At 37.6% G+C, this 21893-nt stretch overlaps 1 long non-coding RNA gene across 1 annotated transcript; it reads right to left on the reverse strand.

The window, feature by feature from the left end:
• Nucleotides 1–3365: 3365 nt before the first annotated feature.
• On the reverse strand, nucleotides 3366–19343 carry LOC113091655 (uncharacterized). The gene is made up of 3 exons (XR_003287418.1): nucleotides 18903–19343; nucleotides 5582–5780; nucleotides 3366–3538 (listed from the first exon to the last, which is right to left on the reverse strand). It is a non-coding gene; the product is annotated as an uncharacterized LOC113091655 (long non-coding RNA).
• Between the last annotated feature and the right edge of the window lie 2550 nt (nucleotides 19344–21893).

The raw sequence follows: 21893 nt of genomic DNA on the forward strand, positions 1-21893 counted from the left end.
AATGACTATATATGAAGCGAGATGGAAGTGAAGGAATGGATGGTTCATTCTGGTTCGTTTTTAAATGATTCATTAAAGGAGCTCACTCATTTCAATCATTTGTTCGAGCATCAGACTAAACGAGTTGTTATCATGGTGTGTCAAATCAGAAATGGCTTATAAATAGTTACATGTTTTGCCCACCAAAGAACTTGTCAAAAATATGAGTTCTTACATTTAGCAAACACAGCATGGGTCCGTAACAGTTGGTTTAACCCTTTAACCCTGTTATGGGCTACTAAAAATATTTAATTCAAAAGTATTTGACTTTTTTTTTATAGCATATAAATCTCATGTACTGAACGTTGCAGTGACAGATTTTTTGGAATGGACTTTTGAATGTGTCTGGTGTGTTTTCAGTAGTGTTGGGTCACATGAAAAAAATATCCTGGAAATGAATATGAATTCATAATAACAGCGTCAAGGGAAGTTATGTTGTTACCCAGGATGACATGATTTGAAATCTACTCTTACTCCTGAGTACTCTCAAATCGGAACAAGCAGCCGGTTAATTTATTATTTCTGCCGTAATTTTTATAGGATTGGGAGAGCTGACATCTTTCTATAAACATTACAGACCTTGATCAACACCTACCTCCATCCAGGTAAGATCACTTCGTTCACAGTTCTCTTATCTCGTGTTGTCATTGTGTATATTCTTTAAGCTTGAAGCTGTTCTTTCTGAATTTTGCCGGTTCTCATTTGTTTTCCTAATTACTCTCTAATAGGTAGCCTACCTGGTTACCTTGCATTAACATTATCCAGCAACTGTTGTAGTTCAATTTTCCTGAAAGTGGAACATTTTTGCCATGTCTGCACACCAAGAATGATCTTACTGAACTATGACAATGTGTTTATTGTGTTTAAGTCTATGGTGCTGTAAACACTTGATTGGCAATGCTTAGCCTATATTGTTCATAATATAAAAAAGCTAGTTAAAACGATTGTTAAAACTCTGGGGGTAAGGGAGTTACAGAGTGGACCTTTGTTGTTCTTGGCATGAACAAAACTACATTTATGGTACATTTTTGAAGTAGCTACTCTCTGTAGCACATACATCTTTAATATAAATGAACAATTCCATAGAAATATTGGTGAATGTCTGCACACTAATTTGTTCTAACATTTACTGGGGAGAAATGAAAACAAGCTGTTCATACAGTTTACAGCAGCACATCACACGGTGGATGGCGACGCTCATACTTGCCTGCTTGCCTCCAGACTGTGCTAAATCATGCACGACCAGTGACCTGTTTTTATTCATGAGTAAATGGTTATGATTATAGTGACTGTTGGGGGATACGAGAAGTTCCAGAGCTGACTTTGAACAGGATCTAGCTGCGCTGAAACTAATGACTAAATTAGTTTCAGGCATGTAGTCCAGGTGAGCATAATTACAGAGATAAATGGGCCAGGTAAGTGACAGTGGCTTATGGCATACTGCCATGGGACAGGGCATTTGTTGTGGAAGTCCCAGTGAAGCTATGCCCCATATACTCTAGAAGCACATGGGATTCCTGTGAGATAAGCAGAGAAGGTAATTATGAAAAGTCTGGACCACACCGATGGACCTTGTCACCTCAGCCTGCCCCACATCACTACTTGAGGTTACTTGCTGTCACATACATTCATCATAAGGATAACGGGATGTATTTTTATTTATTTATTTCGATTTCAGGTCAAAGTCTCCTCTCTACTATATTCTCGACTTCTCAACTTTTATCTCTCTCATAGACAGACTTTTAAAACATCTTTAAAACCTCATAAATGTTGGTTGATGGTTGAAGTATTTTTAAACGAATAATAAATACACACAAATAAAATTGTAATAGCCTGTGTGTTTTACCCTTTACGATATTGTCCTGCTTGTTACTTTTTACAATACCAATGGTAATATATTTTTTTTCCAAATGTACGAAAGTATTTATAAAAAAAATAAATAAATAAAAACCTTTTGAACATTGTTTTTTATTTTATTTTATTTTTTAAATGGTAACAAGGTTAGTTTTGACAGATTGAGATGTCTGGTTGCATTTCACCTAAAACATCAGATGCATTGCACACTTTGACAGATGTAAAAGGTGTTTCTACCTCCCACTCTCTTCCTCCTCTCAGCACTTCACTATACTCTGTCACTAAAAAAAGAATAATAATGTAATAATAATAAACGAAAACACTACAGTCCTGTCAGAACTTATTTAATTCATTTGAGTTGCTAACTTTAAGGTTGCAAACCTTTTCAGTCTTCATTTTCAACAGACATGCTCCATGACATCGAATTGATGATAAACAGATTTAGGTTTGGATTTGCCTTCACGTTTTGCATTGTTCATTACACTGCATTTGTTGTTTACTGAAGCAGGTTATTCAGCTTATCCATATTAACCCTCAGACATGCAAACACGCAAATGCTTTTTTTTTTTTTTTTTAAACCTTCAGTGTTTCTCTTCAGTGTTTTTCCTCCTCTTTCATTAAATTTTGGTCATATTTCAGTGAGTGCCTTGGGCAAGTGCCGAGCTATAGGATGAGAAATGTTGCACCTGTGTGCTGTCTAAAGATAGGCTAGCAGTAGAGGGCCAGGGAGCAGACTCCAGAGGACCCATCCGTCTCAATCGAAGTCTGCAGCTGACACCTTACAAAGAGGTACAATTAATAAGGACATTATCCGTCGGCAGGCAACAATGGGGGCCTGACGCACAGACACTAACCCTTGGAGGTCTGGAGAGTAAGGGGAGGGATGGCAGGCCTGCAGGCCTTTAGAACAAGGCTCATTAGGAGCAATTTCTCCACAACATGAAATACTATCCCATAATAGAGCCATCTTTTCAAACCATTATCAGCTTCTCTGTTTGGATTGGGTCATTTTCAAGGATCAATCATACGTTTGTCAAGGGCTGCTGAAACATGTTTCTTGTTGGAAGAAAAAAAAATGTCTATAGACAATGACCCCCCATTTCTTTTTGTGATAAAATGTGTGTCCTTGAATCAATTTTTTATTAAGTTCCTATTATAACACAAGGGTGAACACTGAGACATTGTACATTTTTCAAACCATTTTAATCACACTTTCTGAGGACATAACAGATTTTAGGGAGGAAAAAAAAAAACAGAGTCAACTATTTAAGAAAAAAAAAAGACTTTTCTTAATCTTAATCTTTTTTTTTTTTTTGACTTTTGTTTCTTTTTTTATATTGCAATTAGCCATTTTTTTTTTTTACATTAATGTTAAGACACAGAACATTTTTTTGTTATAAAAGGTATCTTTATATTGCAACAGAATGAATAACATTTTTTTTCAACAATCTTTATTCAGGAACAAACAGCACTTATTTAAAATGATGCCATGCCATCAGTCATGATAAGAGAGCACCGGTGGTCCACCCGCCTGACATTTTCAGTGATCTGGAAGGTTGTTGCTGGTCAGTGGACAGTCGAGAAATGCCGAACACTCATGGTCTAGGGTCAGATGTAGATCGCACCAACAGAGGAGGTCACTCAGCTGGAAAAGAAAAACAGAGGAGATTGAAAAGGTCGTGGGCTCAAACAGATTTTGAGGTTTTTGTTCCATTTTGCATTTAAATATTGTGTAAATTCTAGAAACTGTTTTTTTTTTCTTCTTCTTCTATTTTAAGGAATAAAAATAGAATAACAAAACAATTACTCTTATACCCAACAGTGCAGCGTGGTAAATCAAGGTTGTGTCCATCCTGACTGCTTTTAGTGAGGTACATAAGTATATATTAAATGAACCAAAGCCTAATCTGTGCTTAACTCTACCCCACTTATTTGGAAAGTCATGAGTTCCTTTGCCTATTATTGGTTTTATTTTATGGTATGTTTCATGGGGATGGATTGAGCTTGGTTATGGATTGACAGAGAGATCAATGGTTAGATTGTAGTCTGGCTTCGAGAGCTGAAGAAAATGAATAGGAAATGCTGTCAAATCTTTAACGACCCACCCCTTAGACTTGCTTTTATTGCAGGCAGAATAATATTGTGATGAGTTGCTAATCTCCCATTTAAAATACAGCCTTCACCCCTCACATTCTCACTGGACCTGTTCTACTTTATTCATAACAGTTATTCCCATTTCTAATTACATTTTACATTTTCAGTGTATGCATGCCACATATGACAAACTAGATTTTTTTTTTTACAGGAATGCATTTTAGTAATGATGCATACAGCCTATTTGTTAAATCTTTTGAGATGTACATATAAGTATAATTATTTAAAATATTATTCATATCTTGTTTTAAAATCTAAATATATTGAAGGTCAAACTAACAACTTTCATTAATGGAGGGGCATTACATTTGAATTAGGCTGAAATGGGCTGAATTGAATTCGTTGCCTTTCAAGTGTCATGTCTATTGAGTGCAGAATTATCAGTTATCAGTAGAAGACATTAAATTATAACACATTTCTACATTTTAAATAATTTAATTTTAAATTGCCTTCTGAGGAAACCAAGCCTTTGGGAGCAGAAAATCATATCAAATTATGTTTGTTTTGGTTGGTAGTTTTTATTTATTTATTATTAATAATATATTTATAATTTTTATTTATTATACATCTAATAGGCAAAAATAGGCAATTTTTCAGAATAATTATCACCATTGACCGTGCTGGTAAATTGTTTTCATTATCATCATAAATAGTAGTTATGTATAAGCTGTTTCTGAAAAGCCTTAAAGTATGTAAGGAAGACACCGTTAAACTCTGTTTTACTTTTCTTCTCCCTTTCTGCTGAAAAAGCATCCTATTGATATATTTCAGCTATGATTTACTGTACAGTTTAAGTTCCAATTTCTGTGGAATTAACAAGAAAGTTGTGATTGGAAGTGGAATGGAAAAAAATAAAAGAATAGACAATATGGCGTAATTATTGAATATGCCTTTATTTCATGATAAAACCAGATTTTGGTTCAAATTTTTTCCTCTTTCCATCTAATATAATAGTGCAAAATCACAATGATTTCCTCCATTAAATGCCACAAATTACAGAGTGAGAGAAAGGGCCAGGAAGGTGGATCCCATTCATTTCATGTTTCATTTTCTGTATTGTATTCCAAAGTCTCTCCTCACAAGCTTGCTCCTGCTCTTCATTATTGAAGCAGAACAGTGATTAACAGCAATTTACAGTATAATTATGTGAAACAAAAGAAGGAGAGGAAGAAAAAAACATAACTTTGCAGAAGTACGAAACAAGCATCAAATATGGCTTACTCAATCAAAAGCAAGATGCCTCCAAAAAGGAAAAACAAATGTGTCAAATATGTGATTCTTGTTAAAGTTCTTCCTAACTCATAAAGAGCCTTGTATAGAAAAATAAATTATTATTCTTAAAGGCGGGGTGGGGGGGGGTTAGGGGTCATAGGCAAGCTAGCGAAAGTACTAAAGGGCTCCTTCTCTTAGTAGCTCTTATCTACAGTGAACTCTTTAAAATGGAAGGTCCTCCATGGAGACTGGGTCAATATCCTGAGGGCTGGCACAGCAGAGAGGACTATTGATCTCTCCGTATCTGTTTCCAGTGCCTTACCTCAGCTCACATGATACATGCCACAATTCCTGCCCTTGTTCCTATCAAAGGGCTCTTCTGCAGGGCTACAAAGACGGCCATGGCTTTCCGCCCAACATGGGGCGATATTGAAGTTGTTTGGTGACATAATACTGTAACTGATCATATGGGGGCCTTTGTAACCTTGTGGCGAAACAGAGACGCAGATTGCCAGCAAGCCCTGTCAATCAGAGGGAGAAGAGACGGCGGTGAGGTGTGAAGCCTTTATGAAAATAAAAGGGGAAAAAAGCAAATCAGGTTAACTGGTGATCAACCAAATGTCTCGGACTCTAATGAGGCCTTAGTTGCCCATGGCAATGCGTAGTTCAGGAAAAGGGTCTTTCTCCTTTCCCCGTGCACTCCTTTGATCATGTTTGCTTTTCCACTGCTGGGATTCTCATTGTTGTTTTTAATTACTTCTCCGCCAAATGGCACAGATGAAAGATAGGTGTCTGTAATAACATTTACATAAATTAGCATCACTAACAAGTCTCATTAGTAGCTTCTGGCTTTTGTTTTGACTGAAGTCTCATGTCACCTTCTTATATAAGCACTAAGTATACAGAACAATATCAGAAAAGGGGGCATAATTCACTTGATCTCCGCCATATTTTTGGTTTCTTCAGTGGCGGTAATTAAATCCACCGCGCATTCCAATGATTAGGGTCAATCTGTGGAAATATGCGGACTGCTTTATTGCGCCATAATAGAATCGGCCAACTCTATTCAATTAGTCGGTTCAGAGAGATACTTTGTGGTCGTGAACATGCAGTTTTCAGTCAGGCTCAAATGGCTGATCAAAGACGCTTGCAGCTTGCCGTTTGGCTGCGTATAATGAGGGTCAGGACAATGTGCTTTATCTGCGGTTGCTATGCAGGAGACTCTTAAACGCGCCATTTTAGTCTTTTGATATTGGTCAGCATGATAATGACAGGGAGAAATTTGCTCCCATTACAATCAATATCTGTGCGGCGCAAATGAAAGAGAGGAGAAAGCTTTCTTTCAGGTGGACCTGTCACCCTGATAATGACGGAAAAGCCCACAGGTTTGTCTTCAGTGCAGTGGAAGTCATGCCTGAAATGGTAGATTACCTTTATGTCGTACCTCCTCAAAGGCTTCGCATATGCGGCATGGCAAATGGAGCAGACCCCGGGCTCGGTAATGACTCCCGAATGCCGCTCACTGCCTGTGCTCGTATGCTTTATAATGATGCATTATGTCTCCTTCGCACAGCCAAACCATTTCCCCCCCTCCCTCTTTATCTTTTAAGTGTGCTGGGGCCCAGGGAAAAAAGTGCATATTTACGTCTGCCGTGGTAAATAGACTTTATATAAGCCGCATTTGTTGTGATGTTTGCTTGTGCGCACCAACTCGTCTCCTGCCTCAGATAAAGAGCCCCACACACACATTCTGTAACAATGTGCTTCAGCTGAGTAGATCAATAATGCACTCTTTTTTTTTTCTGATGTCAGTACCAAGCGCTCTGTGATTAGTTTGACAGAAAATGACTCCCTAATCAGTGAAATGTATTCTGTTTTGGTGGCTAAATGAGGGTGTTTACACTCATCCCCGTGCAGGTCAGGGAAACTCCACACTTTGCTGCTTTGAGACAGAGCACTATAATCTGTGCCAAAAGGACAGGCTGTCATTACATGCGAATGGAGTAATAGACTGACATTGATGCTATGGCGAACAATTGGTTTTCCGGCATCAGTCAGGTGGGCTGCCGACTAAATGATGAAGGAGAAGATGCGAAGTGTTTGTGTGTGTGTCTGTCAGAGGGATGGTAGAGCAGGAAAGCCGGTCTTGTCTTTGTGATGGAGTTTCGCTCAGCATGGGAGATCTGACTCTGTGCCAGTCTTCGACTGTCTCTGCTTATGTAATGCTATAATAGTATCGCTTTTTGTGTGTACATGTGTGCGTATGTGACTTTTTTTTGAGTGCTTTAACTGTTTGTGAAGATGTGTATATCATTAAGCCACTGTACCTCTCTTAACAGTGCCATTATGTGCAATGAAAGTGCTGATATTAATTTTGTTCATTTAAAACAATTATCCTCTCCATATTTTAATAGACATTCTCAGCCGCTTGTCAAATGGAGACATCTGTACCATAATGAAGCTTTTCTCTCGCTGTCATTGTCTCTATTCCGCCTCTGTTCTTCTACGTGACACTCTGCTTTCAAACAAAGGCCTCCGGTTCGCGCGAATCGCGACGTCTTATTCAAACTTGCACATTTGAATTGAAATAGAGACATCACTGTCCATAATCCTGTGGATGACAAGTGCGTGACCGGGTTCAGAGGTCAATGGCTGTCAAAGTCTGGTCATTTTTGGGGGGATTTGTCCTCTTCTATTCAAGTGAAAATCGCGATGACGCTTTGTCTACAGCACTATGCCGGAAACAGGCAGAACAAGAGAGGCCCGGCTCTGAGCCCTCGGTGCAAAATTTTCACCTGTCAGTGCGCTGGCCTGGTTAGAAAAGGGCAGGGGAAAGGCTTCGACTGGCCAATAGTTGGGGTCAAGGACGGACCAGGCGCTGCCACTCCCCAGCCACATCATCTTTGTATGACAGCACCACCCTAAGGTTGAAGTTCACTTGGGCTTTTTCACTGACACAGAGCTTAACGTCAAACACAAGATTAAAGCAGGGGTGTTGCATCTTGGCAGAGCCCAAATGAAAATATCAAGCGCTAAGCCCTTCTCCGTGTCGAGCGGAGCCAAGGGGACAGGTAGCTAATATTAGAGAGAGGAGACAGCCTAGTTAGCAGTGACTGCCTGCTGCTTTCCGAGTGCTCAGTCCTGGTCAAAAGGCCACCCGGGCTTTGCTGCTGCTTTATTGGTAAAATATATTACAGTTGAGGCCAGCCGAACTGCCTTATTAGAAGGTGGGGGTGTGAAAGAGATGCCCCTTTGACTTATTTTCCGAGCACCGCGCATATCTTCATATTACTGAATAAATTACTAGAAGTCAGGAATGTACTACTCTGCCTTTTAATATCTGGGGCTTTATGAGGAGTCAATAATTGGCCCATTTAAACAAACATTACCCATTTCAGTGAAGGAAGGGATGGGAAGGCTTCTCAATGTACAGGAAACTTGAAACACACTATAAAGTAAAAACTAGTTTCATTTGCACTGGCAAAACGTTGTGATCAACCTGCATTATGAGCTTCAGACACTTAGTTAGCATATCTTGTTTAATAAAAGAAGAGAATAAATACGTATAAGCAGCTTCCCACCTAAAGGAATTGTCTTCAGTCTAGCTGGTTCTGGTTTGTCGATGTCTATCTCAAATTGCTGTTGGCTTTTAATGCAAACAGAAGTGGTGAGCGGAACATCTTTAACAGTCTGTTTTAACAGGCTTCGCTGAAGTCGCTGAAGCTCATTAACCGCGCACAGTGCAGTCAAAGGCCATCTCCCAGACCGGTGAGCAGTCACTTGACCATAAATATCCACTGAATGTAAATAAAGTTATTTTCAAATCTCCTGATTTTTGTTCGATTGTTAAACATAAACAGAGATTTTGTTGATTGACAGTAGAATATGTGTGTTTGTATCTATATATACAAGTTTACACTTTAGTATGTGCATATAAAACATCCCTTTATTTATTTGTATAATTAGACTTAATTAATGATGAATATTTATAATTTTCCATATGCTTTTAAGTGTTTTTTTCTTTTTTTTTCTTGTCGTACTATGTGATTATTGCATGTAAAAAGTCTCTCTCTGAATAAAGTCATTAGAGTGAGAAAGACATGATATAGCTGCTGGAACTAAAAGGGTGGACGGCAAATATTTCTGAAGCCTTTAATCAGGTTCAAACCACTGATATCTCATTGTCTGTTGCCAGATGTTGCTGCTTTCCATTGTGACATATGCTCCAGTCAGGCTGCACAGCCCCTCTGGTAAGAAAGAATGAAGAATTATGCAAGAGGCCATGTTGCCCTAGTGCATCACCTTCACCGCCTTCCCATGAGTGACAGTGACTTCAAAGAGAACAGGGTGTCTCTATCCCCAAAAAAACATGAAATAACAGCTCTACCAGAACCGCTCAGAGTCATCTTTTAGAAATGGATCAGTATGTGCGCCCACCCCCTGCTTATCATGCTCTCCTCAAAACCATCGCCCGAGGCTTCCTGCAAATCAGACTACTCTTTTATTTTTTTTTATATATGGCTCCATTTGAAATAGTGTGACTTTAAAGAAGCTAAGCTGAGACAGGCTGATTTGACAAGACAGCTCATAAGCCAGAAACTCTGCACAAAATGTGCAGCATTGCTTCAGAGATATGGCTCTCTACAGCCCCAAATATGTGTATACCTTAGAGCCAATTTGGCCTGATTAATGGAAAGTTCTGGTAGTGACGTTGTTAAGCTGTAGAAGACAAACACATTTCTGAAGTCCCCGAGGGGCACAAAGTAATATAGAAATTTAAATACGTAGTTTGCATTGATATATTATTTTAAATCATAGCAAACAATACATTTAAGTTTTTCATTGTCTGGCCATTGCTGGATCATCAGATGTTTCACAAGATATTTTAAAATGAACATAAAGTACAAATGAAGTAAATTAAACAAGCTGCCGTTTTATTTCATTCGAAGGACTTGCTTAGTCTTTCCTGTGAGAGCTGCACAAGCCTCAGAAGCTTCAGACCTCTAAGAGGTTTGAGAAGCTTAAAATAGGCTTAGCTGCCCTTCTCATCACCTCTATACTCCATAGCTGTAAAAAACCTCAAAGAGAAAACACTCTGGTATATGTTTCATTTGGCCCAAACACTTCATCATTCGCATTTGAAATTGAATTATGAATCAGAAATTATTAGTGAGAATATTTATTAACTTTTTAGAGAGAATGTCAGTGAGCAAATTAGAGAGAGAGAGAGAAAAAAAACAGTCTAATTAATTTGTGACATTCAGGCTATTGCATGTTTCATGAAGAGAAAGGATCATTTATAGGTTCTGGTGTGGTTTATATGAATATGCAATTTAAAATGAGAAGTGGGAAAGCCGTAATGGAAGTAAATCGTATGCAGTTTTATAAAGATTCAACTATACTTATGCTGACCCATGAAAAGACGTTCGTTATTATTTCTGTTCTTTAAGTAGCTGATTTGGCCCTGTTTGGGAGTATGCAATTACTTGTGATGAGAATTTTTTTGGAGACAGAGGCTGATCCTGAAGGCTTTTCTCTAATCCCTCCCCTGGATGCAGGCTTAACTAAACAGTAAGTTTGTCACAAGCTCAAACAGCAACTCAGTGTTGCACTGGATACTTCATTCAGCTTAAGCCAACTTATCAAGCACATTCAAAGCACATTCATTGAGCCATGTGGACGGGTCTTTTCTCCAGATCTATTAAATAACACTCTTATCTGTATTTAGCATATGTCGTGTACGTCTGCATTGGCGGCTTTAGGCAGATTCTCACTCCAAACACCTCGAGCCATCCTCGAGCTGAAGCTACAGATAACATTCGAAAACTTCTTTGGACATGCGGGTTTAACATCTCAAAAACTTCGTTCCACTTCCGAGCAGTTTATTTATTTATTAGCTCCTCAATGCCAGTGAATTCCATATCATTTGCGTTGTTACTTTTCTAGATGGGTGTATTTATTTTGAAAGCAAAATGGTGCTATTTGGTGTTCTGTCGTTCCTTTTACATTCAGTCTATTCAGAAACCAGGGAACATGATAATGTACAGTAAGTGGCAGGCTGGAACAGAAAATTGCATGCTGGTGGATGTCTCTGTAATGCATAGCATTCCATTCCAAGCATGCAGGCTTAATATAGTAAATTATGTTTTACAAAGTATTTCTTAATAAACACCAAATCTAGTACATGGACAAATCCGAACAACACAAAAGATGGCAGTACATTTGCACACCAACAAGTCTAAACAACCCATTTGTAAACAATCCATGAAATATAAACTGTGCCATGATTTGATAAACACAACACCTACTGAACACAAAAAAAGCAACAATTCAATATGTTGCAGACCAAATGGATACTTATTCAAGAACCGAGAACGTTTAGTGAAATACAATAAATTCAGTTAATAGAGAAATGGAGCACATCAGCACAACAAAAGCTGGAAAGCATCCATGAGGACGCCTGCAGATGCACCGTGGTGGAAAATCATTCAGAGAGAGATGTGTTCAAGCTGAAGTGCTGAGGTGGGGAGTTTAAAACCGAGTGCTGCCCTGCACATTTTCATAATCAGTTTACTGGGCCCCCCATTCGGTCAGACACTGGCCCCATCCTTTGCATCAGTCCATTTGTCACCACACAATGTTTGGCACAGCACCATCTTATTCACAAGCTAATAAAAATGCAATTAGTCTGCTAATATCTTTATAATTAGATTTGATTGCACGGTATATCATTTTGTTTTTCTTTTTTTTAAATATAAATATTTAGGTTATAACATTGATGGATGGAGAGGAGAGTACCATATCTTTTCAAATCTGCAGAACCTGCTTCAGATGCCGTGAAATGGACAGCGGCGGAAAGCATCGTAAGAGAAACGACTCTCAGAGAAACAGAAGTTTAACTCCAATCTAAAATTTCCTCTTTAATAATAATAATAATAATAATAATAATAATTTTAAAACGTAACTAATTATGTTCAGCATGTGGTTACGGGGCAAATTCTGAAAATATTGAAAGTAAATAATTGAAATGCCATACAATGCTGCCTATGCGCGCGTTTTATTTTTATTATTAATTCCCACCAAATGCGAAATATAACGCCATTTATTTTAAAGCTCTGATGCGGTTGTTGGTTAAAAGTTCATTGTTAACGAACCTTATATATAACGCTAAAATGTTTTATGTGATTAAAAGAATTATTAAAACAGAGAGACAGTGGTGCATTTAAACTGCTTTTACGAGCACTGTAAAAAAAAAAAAAATGATAATAAAAAAATATATATATACATTTTAAGCCTGATTAATTCTTTAATTATGGGAACTTTTCTGTACCCTAGGATGATTTTTATCTATTTAGTTTTACACTACTTATATACTATTTATCTAATTGTTTGATTTCATAATGTACAGCTGCTAGAATTGTAAAAATAATAATAATAATAATAAAACCCACCCAAATGTTCCCCTCTATAATAAATAAATAATACGCATTAAAACCATGTAAATTATTCCTAGGACTCTTTTCATAAAAGTAATAACTTACTATTTAAAATTATTTTGATATGTATGTATTATTATTGTTATTATTATTATTATCACTGCTATCATTACCATCACATCGCTCATTTTATAAATCCCTTTATGAATGAAAAAAAAAGTAATAGGCTAATATTTCATTTTGATAAAAATGAGAAGTGTCTGATGAGCACTTCAGTGTTCAGGGACAGCAGAACAGGAGTTTAAGATCTGATCCAACTTTTCTTCTAAAATAATAATAATAATAATAGTAATAATAATAATAATAATAAAGTAATATCAAACGTCATTACCATCACACACAGCATCAAACATCCACACCATCACACACTAGGTTAACAAAAGCATAAGCTTGATCAATGCCACAACGATCATGTTTAATCCAGTGCATGTGATTAAACCGTTTGAGTTTTGAGATTTTTTATTTTCAAAATTTCAAGCAGCCAGAAGTGCCTGTATTAAAAGAATCATTCAGCTGCGCACAAGAGATAACATCCGTTGGCTATTTATGTCTTTAAGTTCACGTGGGCTGAATAAATAGGTTGCGTTCACACATTGAGACAGTCTTGCAAAATTAGAGGTCGCAAAAATACAGGCATGCAGGCTATGTTTATTTAGAGAAAGTAAAATGAACATGATATTATCACAGCAAGAAAACAAACGTAGTCTGCACGGAGCAAATAAAGTGTCTTTTCACACCGCAGACAGTTTTAGCTCCATGGTTACGATTCTTCCGCTATTTGGATAAACATTGTATAATAGTAATCACATTTCATAATTTGCATATTACGTATAGATAACTGCGTAAATAATATTTTTTTTCCCCGAGTCTGTCGTTTATCTGGTTAAACTGTTCACAAATATTTCTATTAAAAATTTTTTTTTATATTTTAAACACATTATGGTGCGCGCAAAAATAAATGTATAAATCCAGCAGCTTCTACTTATATTTGCCTGGATATAAGATTATTTTACTTTGCCGTTGAAGTGTGCTGAGAAAAGACGCCTGTAATTCCTCTCTCTGTTTGATATTAGCACAAGGGCTTTGCTTCTAGAGCCTCTGTAAAGGAGCAGTGTGCAACTCCTGCTGCACTGAGCACTGAGCCCCGAGACTCCAAGAACAGCATCCTCCTCTCATACCTGTTGAGAAGTCTTTCATCCTTAATGGGCTCATTAGCCACATTGTTAATTGAGTGCTATTCAGGGCAACATCAAAGCATAAAAAGAAGAGTATGCAGCTCCTTTATTTATTTTTGGCAAATAAGAGACCCAACAGAGCTCTAAATGCAGCTTTCATGGGGGGTATATGCTGAAGGAGGCTTATTAGTTTTGCAGTGCATTGTGTGCCATTATGTTTTAAACATTAAACACAATAATATTTTTTCTTCTGATGGCATGCGTTTCAGTTGCATTTTTTGCTTCTTTGAAGAACCTCTCTTGTGTCCTTTGTCACAAAGCAGAGCGGGTGGCTCCTCGTGAGGGCATTTCTACCACAAAAGAGGCTACTTGTGTGAAAAATAATAATGATGGACGGGGTTTTAAATGATTAGTATTATAAACATTTAAATGATCTTATATATATACATATATATATATATATATATATATATATATATATATATATATATATATATATATACACACACACACACACACACACACACACACACATTTTTTTAGATGCTTCTGAATCTATCTAAATCAGCAAGACAATTTCTGCACTGTCTATGAACGAGAGATTCAACTGCTATGACGGAAATAAAATGCTTATTAAATATGGAAAAACTAAAAATAATAAAAAACAAAAACATTTAACTATTAAATAATTACAATTAATAAATACAATAAAATAGAATAATGTCAAATAATAATAATAAGAATTATTATTTGATTGTCAAACGAAATAACTACATGTAATAATAGACGTCAAAACATGTTGTTATTTTTCTCTCCTTGTTGCCTTTTTCTTCCAGAGATTTTCCATCAGCTCAGTGTTCTCCCACATGGTGCAATATTAGGTGGTAATAGGATAGGAAAATTGAAGCTAACTCATTGGAATTAAATTTATCAGCATGTGTTCAGAGGTAATAAGCTGTCAGTTATCAAATGAAGATCTGTATTTAGATATATGATAGGGAAGAATAATGAATAGGCAAAATAGATGAAGCTGTTTTGCAGCTAAATTAGTTATTTAGGAGCAACAAACCAAGAGCAGATTTGTGATAATGACAGTGATTATTGCTTTTTTTCCTTTTTTTTTTTTTTTTCTTTGGCTGATGTTAGATATATAGATTCAAAGGGCTTTTCTGAGCAGTGAAAGGGTTAACCGTTTTCACAAGTAGCGTGTTGATAAAAGGCCTGGAATTGTGAAAAACATCAAACTTTTTAATGAAGGAAACCTAATGAGTATCAAGAGTAGTGTGCTTACATGGAAAGCTGATCAAACTGGAACCCTGTGAACCAGAGAGTGTGTTGCAAAGGAGCTTGCTGACTTCCTTCCCCGGGGGGAGGCTGCCTGGCTTTTACTAGAAAGCACAGGGGGGAAAAGTTAATTTGCACAGCCATGTGTTCAATGCTACAACTCAATAATCCACCTCCTTCTGAACCTGTTTTTATATAATTATTATTATTAATAATAATAATAATTAAAATTATAAAAATCTAGTAAATCAAAAAACTAATATTGGAGTGACAGTTAATTTTTAAAGGCGCTGTCAAAAATAAATAGCTTCTGTCTCACCTGAATTACCCACAATAAAGTTGAGCATAGTTCATACTTTCCTTTCTTTATTTTTACCTCTCCAGGATCAATGAGCCAAAAACATGAAAAATTGAATACTAATAAATAATACATCACTGATTAAGTGTTGAATGATTTATTAGTATCCTGGAGACTTTGTTGTGCTGATGTTAATAATTCTCATTACTTAAGTGTCCAAAATGAAATGAATTTCAAATTGTTGCTGCATATAAATTTTGTAAGCCTTTACATTATTGATAAACAGAGATAATTGTTGTCAGAGCCAACTCTGACTGTGATAACAGGTTGTCATGGTTTATTTTAGATTATTGTGCCACCTGCTTAGTTGTCATGACAGCTTTTCAAATTCGGAGATTTTGACATCAAAAGTAAATTCGAATCTTTTAGTGTGGAGGAAGTTTAAAGGGAAGAAGTAGATCAAATAATGTAAGACAGAAGACTGGAAATACCTATCCACCTGATATGTCGTTGAAAAGAATGAAAAGAAATTACACCGCCCACACATACATTTTTGTAAATATTCATGATATTATAAAATTATTGTACAGTTGATTGATATTTGGACTGATTAATCTCAGACAGGAATAGTGAATAATTAAAGTGAAAAGTCAGAATGTTGAACTTCAACGGGAGATTTCACCATCATGCCTTAACTTAAAGGTATAAAAGAGAATTTGCATTTTAAAACATGCTACATAATTATATGTATTATTAGTATAATTAAACATCATCTTTCACTTCATTATCTTCCAGGTTAATCTCTGTAATATTTTTTTTTTATTATTATCCACTTTTAACATGTAGATGTTATTTTTATATAAATAAAGGTAGATATAGTACCATGTTATACAGATAAATATAGTGCAGTGTTATGCAGATATATAAAAAAAAAAAGGATTTTTCGGTTTGAAGCAGAAAGCAGAAAGCAAAAAAAAAAAAATCTGATTTCATATATCTTCTATTATGTGCACACATTTTAAACTTACTATTATTAACAGTTTTCCTAACTTTTGTTTGTTTGTTTAGTCAAAATTTATAATGTAATTTTTCATGTCCGTGATTATTTTTTTTATCCAAACATTTATTTATTTCATATTTATTGTTATTATTTCATTTTTCTATTTATGTTTCTGCAGTAGTTAATTTTTTTTTTCATCTTTAATAATTTGCAGAAGTGTTTAGCAGAGGTCTTTTCCTAGAATTTTGGCTAAAATCTCTTCTTTAGAACTTAAGAATAGCATCACACTGGCATCAGAGTGGGTGCACAGAAACCCAGTTTTAATATAAATCTCACATTCACAGGGGGAGATAGAGCTGATACCTTCTTTCTTCTGACCCACTCTGTGTAAACAGGCAATGACATGAAGAAAAGTATATTAAAAAAAACCCAGCATGGCTGCTGGACTGGCGTCTGATGCCTGTCAAATCATTAAATAGGAGAGGTGGCGTTATCAATTGCAGGGGATCAGTGATAGTGATGGCACATGGTTGGGATGCGGTATGACTTCCATGGGGGCACTCTAGGGGCCTTTTGTGAATTATAAAGGGAGATAAAATCGGCTTCATATTTCGCCACCAAATCGCCTGATGAAAGCCGGCTAGGAAAGAGAATTGCGTGGCGGGAGCGTTGTCACCAGTCTCATTGGCTCCAAGGGTTGATGATGAGAAGAGGACAAAAAAAATGAGTGAAAAGGTAATGAGAAAAAGCCAAGCAGCAGGATTGCTCTGTTTAATAAGTCATCACTCCGCTATCTCATTACCTGCAGTGTATCCGGTGAGAATGGCGAAGCATTGCAGTGTACATTGACAAACTTTTGTCTGTTTTCGTATAATGTTATCTTCACCGACTATCTCTTGCAAAGCTCGAGCAGCTAGACAGGAGCCTCACTTTTCCTTTGCTCTGACACTATTATGCCACTCTCTCTGATATTAATAATCTTGACAAAGTCTATTAAAAAAAAAGAAAAAAAGTCTGGTTCTCTCTTTTTTTTTTCTACAGGAATGTGTGATTGCAATTAAGATAGGAGTCCTAACACAATGTGGAAATTAGTGGAATCTGGGTTTGGGATAATTACATACAGAGCTTAGCTTTTAAAATACTCTCCCTCAATCAGATGAAAACAAATGATCTGGCAGACGTGAGGATAAAAAGCAAGATTGTCTTGTCCTCGGGATCCAGGCAATGCTAGTCGGCACTATCATTTCTTTCTGCATTTCATATGAGTTCATCTCATAACTCATCAAACAATTTGTGCTGTCTACATGCAGCCTTTATTCTCTTTCCTCAGGTTTTATTCTGCATCTAAACTGCACACACACAGAAACACAGCAGCCCTGAAGGCAATTGGGTTTTAATGTTGGAGATGATGAATGAGAAGAAGCTGATTTTCTGGCAGCCGGATCACTGAGAGGGGACTCCTGGCTCACATTTGATGTGGGCAGTTAAAACAGAAAAGAAATAAATGAGATGTAATAAGAAAAAATCTTGAAGCAATAGCTGAGACAGCCCTAGTCTATTACTCAAACGACGCACACAAAGCCAGTCTTTGTGATCTGACAGTCCAACGCGAACGCACACAAAAAAATATTACCTGCTAATTTACTCTGTTTCGACGTATGCATAAAATATCTGTACTATTACCACGTCTTATCATGCAAACTCACAGACTTCGGGGTGGCGGGTTTCTCACTAGTGGCTGACACAGATACACGCTAGAACAGATAGCACGGTCACATGCTCCTATCAGCAAGCCCTCACTCAGAGGGGATTTTTGGAACGTGTGGAGTTTTTAACATGGAAATTGGCTTTGAACCCCATCTGCACAGGTCGGCACATCTTTGGGCGAGGCAGTGCTACTGCTGACAGGGAAAATGAACCATCAATTCCTTATAATATGGCCTGATTATCATCCTACTTACCCCCTGCAAATTCCAACTTAGAGCAATTCAGTGCCATCATGGAAACGGTGTAACCCCAGAAAAGACGTGACCCCTTCAATTGATGCGCTTTTTAACCAATAGGAGACATGTAGTGTAGGTCTAGGAATTTTTCGAATGCAAATAAACAACTTTAACACAACTGTTGGCATCAAAGCTAGTGCGGATTGCGAAAGATGTTTATCTAGAATGCATTTTCCATCACATCATCTTTTTATCTTTTTGATTTATTTCGCTTCCACCTACGGGAAAACATAGTAGGTCGATTCCCCCCCCTAAAAAAAAATAACATTAAGCAGAGTACAAAAGGCATAAAACATCGCCAGAATGGTGACAACAACTGATAGTCAGCCAAAGTTATCCAAATGCACCACCCCCCCCCCCCCACCCCAAAAAAAAAACAGCTCCTACCTTTGTATCCCTGTCGTTTTCATCAAATTTACTAAGACTAGTCTGGCTTCACTACCTCCCCCTTCGAAAAGTGGAGGGAAAAACTAGCTGACTGTGATTTTTAACTGCGACTAAAATGGATAGCACTCAGCCTAAAGAGCAAAGTTTCAATGTGTGAAATGTGGGTGATCAGCAACTTTTGCAGCAGGACCCGAGCGAGTCCGGCGTGGGATGTCTTTATTGGAAGGGGATTTGTTTTGTTGTTTCCTTGGGCCTGTCCAGCCCGCTGGTGTCCCTTTCACCCGGTCAGGCAGCTGGGTCCCGACCCCTCAGATCTGCCCCTCAAACAGGGCTTCTTTCAGGCCCCCGTTGGGTCCTCCCCGTCTCCTCCCTTCAGCAACATCCCATTCACCCCAGAGATAACTTTATTCATCTCGCGGATCATTGTATCCAGTTGAATGAGGGAACTATGCAGACACTCTAGTGAATTGAACAAGTCTGTGGGGATCGGGGAAGGCCGGGGGGGTTGTGTGAGTGGGGGGTTAGGGGTATTTCATGTTGTCTTAATTTAGAGTGAGCCGAAAAACGTCACGTCTCACTTGTGGCTGACCCAGCTGTTTTGCAGAAAGAGAGAGGGGGGAAAAAAGACAACAACTACATTTTGCTGACTGCTTGAGTAACACTCGACTGTTTCTGAGAAAATACCATGTTGTAAACTGTTCCTTTTTATAAAATATCGACCGCTCACTTGCCATTATCACTGCAGAGGACGATACGGATAGCTGTGAATGCCGGCTTTCCCTCCGTCTGTGTGAAATTCGGCTGCATTCCTCTCTTATTTTGTCATCAGAGAGTTTGAGCGGAGGTGTCTCAACTGTGTTTGATTTGCCTGCTGTGAGGCTGGCAGGGACAGTTGGGCTTATTCTCTCGCCCGCCTCCGCCCAAGCCACCCAGACCACCCTGCTCTTCTCTCATCATTCATATTCAAGCCAAGGCCTCTTGACAAGTCCGCTGATCTCACTCAATGTTTTGTGATATAGACAATACTTTTTTCTCTCTCTCGCGCGCGCGCTCCCTTTCTCACTCTCTATCTGTCTCTCCAACTTCTCTCTCTCTTTCTCAGAAAAAAAAATCTGAAACCATCACACTCCTCCAGGCATGGCAGTGTGATTGTAGTGAGGTAGCAGTGCAGGATTACTCCCCTCTGTGAGCTCCCTGCTAACAGCAGTGGCTGCCTCCCTCCCAGCCCCCGTAAAAGACAGTCTAATGAGGCAGATAAGCAGATGCCAACAGACTCCACACTATGTCCCACTGCTACTTTCCACACACCAACCTAATGATTTATTATCTGTAAGCCAAAAAAACTAAACAAAACAAAACAAAAAAAATTTGGAACAGTACGAAGAACCTGCACAAAGTTTATAATTAGTTTTAAATGTGCACGTAAAAAATGCAAAGAATAAAAAAAAATCAACCGTGAGCTGTAAAATAGAACAAACATGCATGCAACAGCTTCTTTTTGCTTTCAGATGTGCATAAAATAAAATGAAGTTACAAAAACATTGATTTTTCAGATGTTTTAAGTACTCGGCCTAGAGTTTGCAACGGCTTCATCAGCTGGGGGATTTGGACTAACGCAAAAGAGAGAAGTTTATACATTAGCGCTGTAGTTGCAAAACACTGTTGATATTCAAATGATTATTGTGCAAAATCTGGGATAAGCTTCAGTGTGAGAGCCCCTCTAAGTGCCTACAACTATTGCTAATTCCCCTAACCATTGTGTGTGTCACAAAGGCCTTAATCCTGTTTCACTTTTGCAGAAGCTTGGGCTATTTTCCCTCTCATAAACCAACAACACTCCCCCTGGCCAGGCCTGAGAGGCTCAGAGAAAAGGCACTATGCATGTATACTTCAAGGCTTTTTCTGTGTTACTTGGCTAGTGCTCTGCATAAACTTTTAAGTGGTCCCAGTAGGCCTGAAACACCTCTCTGCAAAAATAATAAGCCATCGTATACTGAAAAAGAAAGGAAGGGGGAAAAAATACTACAGCAAATAATCTTAAGTAAACTTAAACCTTATTATATGTTGGAATATATTAGAACTTTAACTACAAAGTAGATCAGATTTTTTTTTTTTTTGGGTCTCGCTGTTTCTGGCAGTTCAGTGATGGGCCTCCTAATGCACATTGTAAATCCTTTAATGCATTATTTATAACTTAGAGGTCCAGAATCAAAGATACAGAATTAAGGCGAGATTCAATCCGAACGCTTTGTGGTTTCGTGCAAAAAGCATCTCCTCACAAAGGAAAGCAACACCATAATTTCCTTCCTTGCAATTCATCTTTAAAAAGAATATACAGGGGTGAAAGCATTCAAGGCCAGTGCTCATCTCAGTACAAGAATAAACAAAGTGTCAACATAGATGACAGGGTCATCTATCACGTTTGTCATATTCATAAATAAGAAGGGACTAAGTGGAACCTAAACACATATCTAAAAAATTTCCTTATAACCAACAACTGCTAGGTCAAGGGCATTTTACCTCATACATACATACATATATACATACATATATATATATATATATATATATATATATATATATATATATATATATATATATAACATTTCTTATATGAATAGAACAACAAAAACATCTTATAAGCAGAGATGCATGGGAGGTCTTTAGCGCAGCCCTCAAAGATCGTCCGTTACCGTTTGTGGGAGTATTTAATAGACAGTCATGTATAAAGGCTGTCACGCTGTGCCAAACCCATCCTCTAACAAGTACATGATGGCTTTATTGGATGTGTGTGTCGTGTGGTGTGTGAGAGCGTATGCCAGCATGTGGCTTGTGTTCGCTCGTGTTACAGGTGTGTGGGACTGCAGTCCACTTGTTTTTAGCAAAGAAGGGGAGAGTTGGGCCTCATTGTTCCATAAACAGACATCAGCTGGAAACTGACAAATGTGGGATTAGCGTGTACTTCTAATCAGCTAATAGCTCACTATGTGT

The sequence above is a fragment of the Carassius auratus genome, unplaced genomic scaffold (assembly GCF_003368295.1).
Source record: "Carassius auratus strain Wakin unplaced genomic scaffold, ASM336829v1 scaf_tig00214259, whole genome shotgun sequence".
NCBI classification, from domain to species: domain Eukaryota; kingdom Metazoa; phylum Chordata; class Actinopteri; order Cypriniformes; family Cyprinidae; genus Carassius; species Carassius auratus.